The following is a 14,057-nucleotide window of genomic DNA, read 5'->3' as shown; positions in this document are numbered from 1 at the left end:
AGAAAAATTAATAAAAGTAGCATCTCTGCAATTTTTTCATTTCTGATCAGGAACTTGCGTCCACTCAGACTCTTGAATCTACTTTTTTGGAAAGGATTCGAAAAGTTCAAAACTCAAAGTATGTGACTGATTTGTTGAAAATTGTTGATTGTTTTATTGATGGTTTTGGTACTGTAAATAGTGAACGTATCAATTTTTCTATTAATAATTGAATATTTGTTAATAAAAATCTTGTCAAAATTGTTTATATTTAAATCAAGAGTTTTTCAGATGCAAATTTTGGTTTGATTTTTTCAACACGTTTGCAAAAAATTAGTTAAACTTTTTTACAAGATGCAAAAATTGTTTTGATTTTTTCAACAAGTGTGCAAAAATTTTCAACAAAATTTTGTGTTAGATGCAAGTTTTTTCGTGATTTTTTTTTAAAAAAATGCAAAAATCTAACTTATTTTTTCTAATTCATTTGCAAAAATTGCAAAAAATTTTTGTAAAAAACTTGTTAAATTAATGCTAAAAGTTTTTCAGAATTGCTGACTTTGAGTACTATTCCCTATCTTAATACATTGTTTTTCCAATATTTTTGATCAATCTACATGCAAAAAAGAGATTTTTTTATGATCAAAATCAAAACAAAGATTTCCATTTTATTTAATTATTAACAGTGCAAGAAAATCTTCTTTCAGTTTTCTTTAAAATGCGAAAATATTTAATGAAGTTTTTCTTAATTTGCGAGATTTTCTTTGATTTTTTTAACAAGTGTGTAAAAAAATTATGAAAAGTTTTGCATGGTGCAAAAATTAATGTAAAGTTTTTAACATGCTTGCAAAAATTGATTTAATTTTTTTACCATCTTTCTAACAAGATTCTATAAAAGTATTTACCATATGCATAATTAGTTTAATTTTTAACAAATTTTTACCATTGAAATTTCTTAATAAACTTTTCTATGATCTCTTTGTTCTTATCTCTTGAAAATAATTTTACTAAATACAAAGAAATTAGATTACAAAGCACAAGACAGTAACCAATTTATTTACAAATCAAAGAGATGTCGAGCAGCTGAGTTCTCAAAATTTTGCAAGTTCTCAATGGAGTGCAAAGCTGGTCTTGCCTCCATCACTGGTGGCTGTCTTGGTGGTTCGCTAACTGGAGTTCTTGGTTCAGAGAACCCCTCATCCTCTTCGATGGTAATTGGGTTGTCCACAGATCCCTCTTCCCAAGGAAGGAGGAAATCGTCGAATGGTTGGGCCACATATCTAGAGTCAGGAATTTCGGGGTAGTTCATTCCCACATGTTCGGCCACTTCCTCCATCATCTGCATTTCTCCAAGTTGATTCTCTGTAGGAGGTACTTGCGTTATATGATGTTCGTTGAAATCCCTTCGCATCACTTCCACCATATGCCAGACTTGGATTGGGATGTCCATTCGTGCCAGAAAAACTCCACAAACTGTTTCTCGCACTTGGATTTGTACTAAATCAGCCGAAAATTCCACCGAGAACATAAGGTTGTTGTTTTGTACTGAGAAGATCATTTTGAGCAATAAGTTGAGTAAATGATTAAAAGCAAGATTTACAGTTGAGAGGGAGAAATTTGCCGGTAGTTATGTTGAAATTATTGTATTTAGAGCTGAGAGAGGAGGTAGTTGACGGTAGTTAATTTGAAAATAAAATGATTTTTAGTTAAGAGAGAGGGGTACCTTCAACTGGAATGTGTGGGTTTAACCAATGAGAATGAATTTTCCTTATTTGGATTGTAGTCGTGTCCAATTAGATTTTAGTTTCCTTTTATGGAATTCTTATAGAAAACTCGTGTCCAATTGGAAACAAAGTTACACATTGTCGTTTCCAATCACAAAAATGTTCATTTTTGTTCAAGTTGTTGTATCCAATCAGAGGAACCTTTCAAGGACTTAAGTCTTCCAAATAAGTAAAAATATACACAAAAGCAATCGCAAAAATAAATGACCAAAAGTTGTTTGCTGTAAAAATAAGAAATATTGCCGATATAAGTAACAAAAGAAGAAAAATTAATAAAAGTAGCATCTTTGCTAGTCTTCTCATCAATTTAACTGAATTTTTTGTATATAATCGATGAGAAATTGCTGATTTTTCAGCAGATATTCAAGTTCTTTAATTTTGATGTAGATTTGAGATGATAACTCAAAGTTGATGAATTTTTCAAAGCAAATCTCTGGAAATCTGATACCAAACCTGATCATGCAAGATTTTGAACTTTGAAAGTCCTTAAAAAAATGGAGGAATAAAGCACTTTGCTGGGGAGTTTTAACAAATTTGGGAGTTGGATATGGAATAAAAAGAGTCTTTGAAATATTATCGTACGATTTTTTTATCAACTTCAAATTTTCTAAAATAAATAAAATTTCTTTTCTAGTCAAGTGTAACTCAGCTGTAAGTTTATAGCTTTGATAAGCAATATGTGAATCAAATGTAAACTCTTTGATTGAGTAAGTTTCTCTAAAGAGACCTTTACTTAGTCGGAGAACTCTATTTTGGACAACATAAACGTCCAAAAAATTGTGAAAAAAGTAAGAATCTACATCTATTTTATCAATAAGGAAATCACACGGAATATTTTCTTTTTTCTTGTAGAGTAATTCGAGGAAGTTCAAATGCTTTTTGATTGACATTCTTCAAAAATGAATATTTTGGATCCAAAGTTATGACTAGAAACTGCTTAGTTCTGATTGGTTGAAAATTTTTCTGGAAAATTCTAGAACTTTCAAAGGAATGACGTCATTACATAGGAAAATTGTGTGGGTGTTGACGTCATTCCTATTTCTAGAATAATGTCATTATCATAAAAGGAACATTGCGTGGGTGGTGACGTCACTTCTAAATATAGAATGACGTCATTACCATAAAAGGAAAATTGCGTAGGCGGTGACGTCACTTCTATTCAAAGAATGACGTCATTACCGTAAGAGGATTATTGCGTAGGCGTCATTGATAGTATAAATACACTTATTTTATTGGGTTAAATCATTCATTTTGTTTGCCAATCAGAAACAGTCAACTGAATTTTACTTCAAATTTTACATTTCGTTACTTCACGAAAAGTAAGTATTTTCATTCAATTGGTACTTTAAGTTTTTAAATTTGGAACATTTCTAAAGTCCCAATTTTTTTAGATAATGCCTGCCCTTAACCGAAACGAGAAAGTCAAATGTGAGGATTGTGGTCAGGAATACAGGAGATCTGATGCTGCGAGACATCAAAAAAGATGTGCTAAAGGAGTTGTTTCTTGTGCTGAATGTAAGTATTCCACTTACAATCAACAAGAAATGAACTATCATGTTGCTAAGAAACATGCTCCAGCAACTTCTAAGCAATCAACGGTGTGTTCTTCTTGTAAGCAAGAGTTCCCGAGTTGTGTGGGTGTTGGAAGTTAAATACTGGAAGTTACTACTCTCTCCAGCAACATCGGAGAAAGGAACATGGAGCGAAACAACGGAAGCCTAGTGATACGGTAGCCGACTTGAACAAAATTGTGGAGGATGAGGGGGAAGATGGTGAAAAATTGAAGGAGGAACTTGGTGCATGTCAACATTTTCTGTTGGATACGGAGATGAAAAATGGGAGACACAAGGTATTTAACTTCCAAATGTCCAAGTTAGATACTAAAATCATTAACGAGAAACTTGAAGAAGTCTTCAACAAGCTCGACTCTGCCGCAAAAATCAATATTGCTCTGGGTTTTGTTCTTCGAAATATTGAGACTGGTGAATATCGATATTTCTACGCCCATGAAAACAATACTCTGTTTGAAAAATCCCACTTACTTTGTACGAAAGCGGATTTGATAACAATCCAAGGAAAAGTAGAAAAATTTGATATTGTGGAACAATGTACACAAGAACGCCAGAACACAAAATGGCGATTCAAGTTGATTACTAACGTTACAATTTTTGCTGCTTTGCTGAAAAACATCCCAATGGGATGTCCAGATTCTGTCTTACCCGAACCTCTACTGAAAAACCATTCTGTTAACTGTCTTTTATCTAACAAGGACAAGGAACCTTACAAAGATCATTTGTGTCTTTTCCGCGCATTGGCCATGTACATGAACGGACACAATGATCTCGACACTCACACCTCCAGATATTTTACAGAATTCATAACAAAATCTGGTTATGATCCAAAAAATTTTCGTGGAGTTTCCGTTGAAGACTTACCTGTTGTCGAGGAAATAGTTGGACGCAACATCTTTATTTACGATTTTGATATTCAAGAGGGAGAATATGTGGGAGAACTAGCACGAAGAAGTATTGGTAGATTTGATAAAACAGTCAAATTACTGAGATTCAACAATCATATCATTCATGCAAATGATATAGATAGCTTCTTTAAGTGTTTCCGGTGCCCTAGTTGTGATAGTTTCTTCAAAATATCCGAGTTTCTCAACAAACATCTTCTGAGATGTAAGGATCGTGTGAAACATATTTACCCAAAGAACGTATATGAGCTTCGCGAAACCCTGTTTGAAAAACTAGAAGGATTCAATCTTCCAGTTTCCGATGATAAAAAACTCTTCAAAAACCTAGCAATTTTCGATTTTGAGTCGATTTGTGTTCCTACAGAAGAGCTAAAAGAAACACAAACTACTACCTGGATTGGAAAACATGTCCCCATTTCAGTCTCTATATCATCAAATCTGATTGATGAACCCATCTTTTTGTACAACAAGGATCCACAGAACTTGATTATTGATTTTGTAAGCAAACTCGAGCTGTTGGCTGAGAAAAGTAAGCTGGAGATGAGAACAAATTTCCAAGATATTGAAGTTGCTGTCAATGAAAGAATGAAAAAAATCTTTGATCAATTGAATGAGCGAGGCCAGAATTTTTCAAGTAACAAGTTTGAGTACGAAGACGAATGTATTGAAAATTCGGAAGAAGCAGGTATGTCAACACAATTCTTGCGAATTCAGAAAAATCAACTCATCGATTTGAAACAACATCTGGAGAGATATATAAATACTTTACCTGTTTTTGGATTTAGCAGTGGTAGATATGACTTAAATTTGATCAAGTCCTACTTAATCCCTTATTTGATTCGCGATAAAGAGCAAGAAACATCCGTCATCAAAAAAGCAAATGATTTTATATCTTTCAAGTTTGGAGATGTACAATTTCTTGACATTATGAAATTTCTGGGTGGAGCAACAACTCTGGACTCATTTCTCAAAGCTTATAAAGCTAGTGAAACAAAAGGATTCTTTCCTTATGAGTGGTTTGACAACCCTGACAAACTTGATTTTCCAGGACTGCCCCCATATGAAGCATTTTTCAGTAAACTTAGAAACAACAATCCTCTAGACAAAGACTTTACTGATTATGAAAAACTGAGGAAGAGTGGACTCGATGAACAGCAAGCACTGAAAACGCTTCAAATCAACACTGTACCCGCATCTGGTCTAGATAATTACAGTTACTTACAACAAACTTGGCGAGAAAACGGAATGACTGTTTTCAAAGACTTTTTGCAGTGGTACAACAACAAAGATGTAGTTCCAACCCTGGAAGCAATGCAAAAAATGATCCAATTTTATCATAACAAAGGGATAGATATGTTGAAACTTGGATGTACACTTCCAAATCTAGCAAACATATGTCTACACAGATCTACAAATTACAAATTTTATCCATTTTGCGAAAGTGATAAAGATTTGTGTGAAAAAATACGAGAAGACATGACCGGTGGGCCTTCGATTGTGTTCACTCGAAAAATAGTTGTAGATGAAACCTTTATCAGAGATTCATCAAATATTTGTAAGTCAATCGTTGGAATTGATGCGAGCCAGCTTTACCCCTATTCAATGTGTCAAGATATGCCAACAGGACTGTATACGAGATGGGAGTTTGACACTGATATGCAGAAATTCAAGGCTAGACATAATCGAACTCGCAAATTTGAGAATATGGTCATGTCTTTCTATCAAGAATCAAGACCAGAATGTAAAATTGAGAGCTTTTTTACTTCTGGAAAACAGAAGAAAATTGACTGTTTTAATGTGGACGGTTATTGTGATCACTGTAAAACAGTATTCGAGGCAATGGGGTGCTACTATCACTTTTGTTCTTGTCAAGAAACTCATCCCTCCTTAAAGGAACTGGATATCGAGCGAGGAAATAAGAAGAGAGAGATGGATGAGATGAGACGAGAATACATTCAAGAGAAAGGATACAAAGTTGAAGAAATGTGGGAGTGTGAGTGGTGGCAAAATTTCAAAACCAATGACAAGATCAAAAATCATGTTCGAACCCACTTTCCCTACAAAAGAACCCTTTCTACAGACTCTCTTCTAGCAAAAATAAAAGATGGATCTCTTTTTGGTTACGTTCAGTGTGACTTAGTTGTTCCAGATGAACTGAAATCGAAATTTGCGAATTTTCCTCCAATTTTCAAAAACACTGAGGTTGGAACAAACGATATTGGTGACTATATGAAGAATTCTGCTATTGAAAATGAAATGTTGAAACATCCACAGAGAATGCTTATATCTAGCTTCAAGCTAGAAAATGGAACAGTTATAACTCCTCTCTTCAACTTTTATTTAGAACTTGGCTTGCAATGCACCAAAATTTATCGTTTTGTTGAATATTCTCCTCGGAAATGCTTTAATAATTTCGTTCAGTCAGTGGTTGATGCAAGAAGAGAAGGAGATGAAAACCCTTTGTCAGGAGTTGTAGCAGAAACAATGAAGCTCTTGGGCAATACCTCCTATGGATATCAGATCATGGATAGATCCAGGCATACAATCACGAAGTATCTGAACGATGAAAAAACTCACAAGGCAATCAATGAACTACTGTTTAAGAGACTTAACACAGTTGAGAAGGACTTATATGAGGTGGAGTTGTTGAAGTCAACCATTGAGCACAGAGAACCCATCATTGTTGGTTTTTTCATACTTCAGTATGCAAAACTGAGAATGTTGGAACTCTACTATAACTTCTTTGACAAGTTCTGTGATGTAAATAAATTTGAAGAGTTGGAGATGGACACAGACTCACTTTACTTGGCACTTGCAGAAGAAAATTTGTACGATTGCATCCAACCAGATAAGAGAGCTGCTTGGGAAAAAATGAGGGAGAGTGATTGCAGAGATTCCTTCAAGGCGGATGCAAAATACAATTTCTTTCCTCGAACCTGTTGTAGTGTCCATAAAAAACATGATAAGCGGGAGCCGGGACTTTTCAAAGAAGAATTTAGGTGCACAGAAATGCTCTGTTTATGTAGTAAGACATATTGCTGCTATGACAACAAGTCAGACAAATTCAAATTTAGCAGCAAAGGATTGAATAAGCGGGTTCTAGAAGACTCTGGAGATGGACCTTTAGCAAAGTATAGGAGAGTGCTTGATGAAGCAATTAATCTTACATCTACTAACAGAGGATTCAGAACTATAAATCATATGGTGGCCACATATGAACAGACAAAGAAAGGACTAAGCTATTTTTATCCAAAAAGACAAGTACAAGATGATGGAATTCATACAAAACCACTGAACTTATAAGAACTGATCTGGTCAAGTAAACTTATTCATGATGTTGTATTATATTGGGTTTATGATGTTAAAATGTAAAATGTTGCGGTAAACTTGTTATACAATGCAGTGATTTATATACTTTCTTTGTAATTTAAACTTTTTTCTCAAAAAACTTGACTTTTTTCGAAGTCTCTGTAGGTTCAGAATAGATTCAGATAGGTAGAAAGTAAAAGTATCTAATAAATTTTTATCATATCAAATTAAGCAAAATCTTATCGTGTTTTGAACTTTTTCGAAAAAAATTTCATAAAAATTCTAAATTTTTGCACATAATCTCTTACCATTGACTTACCATGCACCAAAAAACTAAATACATAACCTTTATTCTACACGTCATTAACAATTAATTGTTCCCAATTAGGTAACGCGCGCCCAGATTTTTGTGAAAAAATTAGACATTTCCTCACAAAAACCAAAAAAATTAGGTTTCTCTTACCATTATCTTACCATCACACAAACCATAAAACCTTACCATTGGTTTTCCCTATCCTTATACATTGTAGACTCTATAGCCTATCTTAATACATAGGTGGCTGACCGGACACTCTATTCCCTATCTTCTAAAACTACAACCAATACTAGAAGGACCATCATTTCATGGAAGGATGAAATGTGTGTGGATGAGAATGATGCGATATTATCAGTCTTTGGAGATAGATGTGTAGGAGTTTTCCAAGCTACCCAGGCTGGATATCTGAGAGCGGTTTCGGCATCCGAGCAAGCATGCTGGCCTCACAACGATGCATCGTTTATAGGGCGGAGAAAAGCAAGTCCCCTTCCACATTTGTTGAAAACCTCAAACCCTTGATTTCGCAAGTCGACTGAAAACAACCTAAGAAAAATAAATGAACCTAACGAAGAAATCCAACTAGATTTTGCTGGCTTTCTACATAAAAAAACGGAACGGAAGATTATACAGTCTTCCAGCAAAAAATAGGAAATTAATTCTCAAAAAATTCTGCGGCAAAAATTTTTAACCGGGAAACGCGCAAAACATCAGAAACGCGCAACAATTTTTACGACAAATCCAAGAGTTACACGAGTTTTTGCGCGCTATCCGAGTAGACTAGGCTTCGAGTCTAACGGGAACGGCGTTAACAGAACACTGTAAAAGTAACAACATTGACCTAATCGAGACTCGGGCAATCGATCACGATAGCTCCGGAGCTACAATTGAGATACAATTGTTTTCGACATCATTTTCCCGCCTCCAGAAATTTTTTCTCCTTTTCAAAAAACCACTATTCAAGACTTTGGCCTTCAAGACTCTCCTCTTCACTCTCTCTCTCTCGCTCTCGCTCTCTCTCTCTCTCTCTCTCTCTCTCCCTAGCTCTCTCATTTCTTCTCATAAACATTTTAGAGTAGTTTTTTCTGGGCATTCATTTGGTTTCAAAAACGTCTCGATGGTTGATTAAAATTTTCGACGAATTCAAATGGGCTATAAAATACGATCAGGAACATTTTTTTTTGCATTTTGCCTTTTTTATGATTTGAAAAGCTCAAAAGTTTGCTAGTATTTTTAGACAAAATTGAAAATTGTTTCTAATTTAAATTGCCTCTCTCTCTCTCGTAGTAAGATTTTTTGTTAATGACGAAACATTCGCAGCGAGAAAATTGAAAAGAAATCAGTGTGAAAGTTTGACTAAACTTGGCTGTTTCTAATTGTTCACGGTGCTTGACAAACTTTTTTGTGCCAACGAAAAAATCTGGTATTCCAAATCTTACATACCAAATTTTAGTAGTTATGGGGAGGGTAGCTTTGATTATGTTAAAAATTTTTCTGAAGCTCAAAATAAACGTTGTCCAAAAAAACATTGACGTTGACGTTGAAATCAGGTATTTTAGAGAGTATAAACCTGATAAACTTGCATAAAATAACTTCCAGGAAAAAGCCCCTACCATGTTATCCTTCTCTTGAGAACAATGGCAACTGTAACCACATTGAATCATTTCAGCAGTGCCTGTTGTTTCTTGAAGTTTTGACAGTAAAATTTCCAGCAAGCAGATCGGAAAAACACTCCAGTAGCTTTTCATTATCTTGATGAAGAGACTATCAATTCTTCCGACAAGTTAGAGAGCTTCAATCAAATGAAAATGATGATTTCTATGGCCTAAAAGTGCTGAAAGCTCGTTGGGTGTTTTCATTCAAACGGTACGTTTTTTTTTCGCTTAAAGCACATTTATAGAATATGTTTTTGGGTCAAATTTTATAAACTAGCGCAATGTTTGAAAGTTTGAAATAGTAGTGCTTTATTTAAGAGTGCAGAATTTGTACTAGATAAACAACAGTTAAATTTTGAATCGAGGAATTTTGCGAATGAATCGAGACTTTCAGTGTCGAGATGTGTAAACATTTCGAGATGAAATGTAAGCTTATCTGGTATAAAACACATTGAAAAAATTGAACAAAACACACTCAGTTGAAAAAGTTTCTACGCTAAAAACACGCAATTTTTCTTTCTAATTTGTTTTGGTTGACTGTTTTGAAAAGATATTGCACTGGTAACTCAATTATTGCAGTAATTTTTCAAACTTTGCACTATTGCTTCAAACTTTGGACTAGTTGTTGCATTATGACGCTAAAACATCAGGAATACGTGTGGTTTATGAGTCAATAGCGGAAGGTATTTCCCAGAAAAGTCAAACAAAATGAAATAAAATGTACACTAGTGGACAAATCTAAACGCAAATTTACGTTTTTATTCTCAAAAACACTTTTCTCTAAGGTCCAGATTGGACAACATTTACTGAGAATTTCATCAAAATTCTTATATCGGCCTACTGCAAATAATCTGAAAGTTTCACTATTTGATTTCAATCACTCACCAGTTTTTCCAGGTCTGAAAAGGCCAGTTTTCATTATTTGTCATAAGATTTCTATGGGAGTGAACACTTTTTTGAATAAACGGAGTAGTAAAAACTGACCATGCAATGTGAAACATTTCAAACGTGTAAATTTCATTATTCAAAGGGGATATGTTTGCTATGCTCTGTTGTTTCTTATAATTTCACACCGTTGTAAACATCTATTATAAATGGTGAAATTTGGGTTTTTCATACCTGCAAAAACTGGTAAATGATTCAAATCAAAAACTGGAAATTTCAGAGAGTGTAATTTAGATCTGTTGCAGCAGGTCGATGTAAAAAGTTTGGTGGAATTCTGAATAAATGTTGACCAAAATGGTTCTTGAGCTAAAGCATTTTAGAGAGTAAAAACCTAAGTTTGCGTTTATTTTGTCCACTAGTGTAAGAACTATAACACGTAAAAACATTTGATCAATTTTTTCCGATGTTTTATATAAGATAAGCAACAACTTAGTCGACATCTTGAAGTTTATTTATATCGCTAAACTGCGTGTCACAATTTATTCAATAAATTTCTGGATTCCATTTGAAGCTGCTGCTTATTTACCGCAAAATCACCCATTAAACTAAAGATTTAATTATAATTTGTCACTTAGGTTCTTGACACTTAGTTTCTCAATTTGTCCGCAAAGTTGCAAAATATGGCTGTTAGGTGTTGCTCTTCTACTAAAAGAAAAATTTATATTAAACGAATTTCAAACCACGTCCATTAAATATTCAGAACGTTTTAGTGCACAAAACTATCCAGTATCGAAAAATTATTTGATTCTTTTAGCAGAAAGTTGACCAGTAGAAACAATTTTATTTCCATTTTTTCTTTTTTTTGCATATGATTTGACTCTTTTCATTTTTTTCGAAATAGGAAATCCTGCGACGCAAAACCTACAATGAGGAATATGAAGAGATCCCGCGTTGCGCACAAAGTTTTATCAGGCTAAGCTTTTACATGATAATTTCTAGAATGATATTTTGCTTTAATATGAAAAAAATTTGGCTTTTCAAGATTTCAGATCTCTCGTGTTGATACGAAGTTTTAGATTCTAACTCTAAACGTCGAGACTTCGTAATTTGATTAGCATTATTTTAGAAGTAGTTTATAACATAACTTTAGAACATAACTTTTCTATTTGAGTATCAATTGAAAAAGTTTCCTTGCCTAAAATTGGAAAATCAATGGAAATTAACCGGCTCTCGTTTTGACAGCTTTCTAATATACGTTGAAAAACGTTTTAACGCTTTTGCCAAGTTCCATTGTTCGATTTTTTTGATCGAAAAAAATCTATATTAAACGGAAAACGTTTTTACTGGTTCTAAACCATCATATCATAAATGAAGATATCAAACCTATAATACCAAACCAAAATACCTCTATACGAATGAACACCTAATCAATCAATCCGGAAGAGTAGATAAACAAAACGATTCATGAGAAACGTAGGCAACAACTCACGAAATATTTATCACAGTAAAGATCGATTTAATAGATTATAAGTTTTTTTAAAAAAAGACGAGGAAGAGCTGACTTTGGTTACTTTAAATTATCTCGGGCAATGGTTTTCTGCAGTTTTATGTTTAAATTGGTTCCTTTACCTGAATATACTGAGAAACAAAGATTAAGAGGACAATATAAGTCCCAAAATTTTGGTTTCAGCCCCTCGGATTGTCTGAAGAGAATGAGTGTGCGATTAATGAATAACTAATCGGTTGGCACTTCAGAGAGCCAGATAGCAAAAATTGGGCAGAGAATTTCTGAAAATGGCTTAGAGAAACTGCCTGTAAAAAATGCCTGCCTTAAGATCTCAATCTAACGACAAATGTTTGTTGAAAAAGATTACAGTGGTAAAATTATGACTGAAACACAAAAAAATGTATGTTGCCGTAAAAATTTGGGCATTGAAACAACTTCCTCTACAGTAGAGTTAAAACTCCACAAGATCAATCTCTGTTTCCTTGTTTTCTCTTTAATTTAGAGAAGAAAAAAGTTATTTTTTGTATAATTGGTAAAAATTTTCAGTTGATTGTATGAAAAAAAACTTGCCAAAATGATAATCGGCGTAGATATAAATTAGTTTTTGAGGTGTTAAATTTTGGGTTTTTTGTAAATGCTCGTCTGAAAGATAGTCCTTTTGAAACAACGGTACTTTTTTTTTGTAGTTTTTACCAAATTTCCGGATCGATGAAGAGTTTTCATATTTAATTTTATAAGGTTTTTTACTTTAATTTATCTTCAAAAAAAGACTGTAAGAGACACCGATCATTCGGAAATCGAAATTAATTCGTTCAAAAACACCTGCAAAGTATCACTATCAAGAATAAAATCACGAAAGCAGCTGGCATCCCGTAGATATATTTGCAAGCGTATCTATGAGACAGTTTATAATTGCTTTGTGTATTAATGAAGATACTTAGGCCTAATTAGAACCAACCCTTTCCACTACCGCGAATTTGACACGATGCGTAATGTTACCGCTAGTTGGAACCACAATGTCGACAAAAGAGCATGAAAAAACTGTTTTAAAAATCTTTGGCAGCACGTGGGTTGGTGCACTGTGGTTTCGTTATATTGTTCAAAAACTACATTCGCCACTTTTTTAGGCTACAACTTCTCTCTTACTCAGCAGGCAGCTGATCAACCCTGAGCTGATAAACATCCCTAAAACTAAAATTAAAAGCAGCTCTGGCGAATTAAACTGAAATTTTTTAGGGGTGTTCGCTCCTCCAGTGCGTTTGTATCATTATGACAGAAAAGTTCCGAAAGATGTTTTACATTCCGCAACATAGAAATTGACAAACCTCAGCTTTCCTATCTGGTTCAGAATTGCGTTCATCCGATGTTTCAATGTTCTTGGTGTTCATGAAAATATGAAAGAATTTTTATAACTAAAGATAATTTTTTTTCAGCCAATGTCTCTAATTTAAAAACAAATCGAACTCATTGATCGCCTAATTGTTGTGATAAATCTATTAAATAGCTTCAGGTCAAATGAATTTTATTAGAGAAAGTCGTATTTCTTGCTCAAACAGATGCCCAAGTTCAACGAATCAATACACTGGCACACAAAAGTGAATCTCATCAAAATTTAAGCAGTAACCAATTGTGAGGATTCCGTTTAACAAAACAATTATTGCAGAGTATAGTGAAGCGGATACATCAAAAAGACGAACAAGTTGAGCAACTTCAGCAAGAAACGATCTTCTGCTGGACGGAAACGATAAATACGAGAAGAAGTTTTGCAGTCTTCAGCGCTATTCATCATATGTGTTCTTGACTTCTTACGGGTTGTAAAATGCATGGGAGTATCCGGTTCATACAAATATCGAGCTGGTAAAAATGTTATAAATTTTTCCGATGCAAGCTTGCAATTTCGCTTCGTGTCATTAGTTACCATGAAAAACAGGTTAACGTAGGATAAAAACAATTATAGCGAAATTTTTGTATAATCATCAGAGGGAAACCTTTTGGGAAATAAGAAGAGTTTTTGCAAGAATTCAAATTGGCCTATCAATTTTTGGGCTCTTTTTCCTTCCCCCCCCCCCCCCACCTCACACGAGCTTCAATATATTAGTGTAACGAGTGGTTTTACGAGGTTGATTATGAAGACCAAATATGTTTGTCGTGG

This window comes from Symsagittifera roscoffensis, chromosome 6, assembly GCF_963678635.1.
Source record: "Symsagittifera roscoffensis chromosome 6, txSymRosc1.1, whole genome shotgun sequence".
In the NCBI taxonomy this organism is placed as follows: Eukaryota; Metazoa; Xenacoelomorpha; order Acoela; family Convolutidae; genus Symsagittifera; species Symsagittifera roscoffensis.
This window is presented reverse-complemented; position numbering follows the sequence as displayed.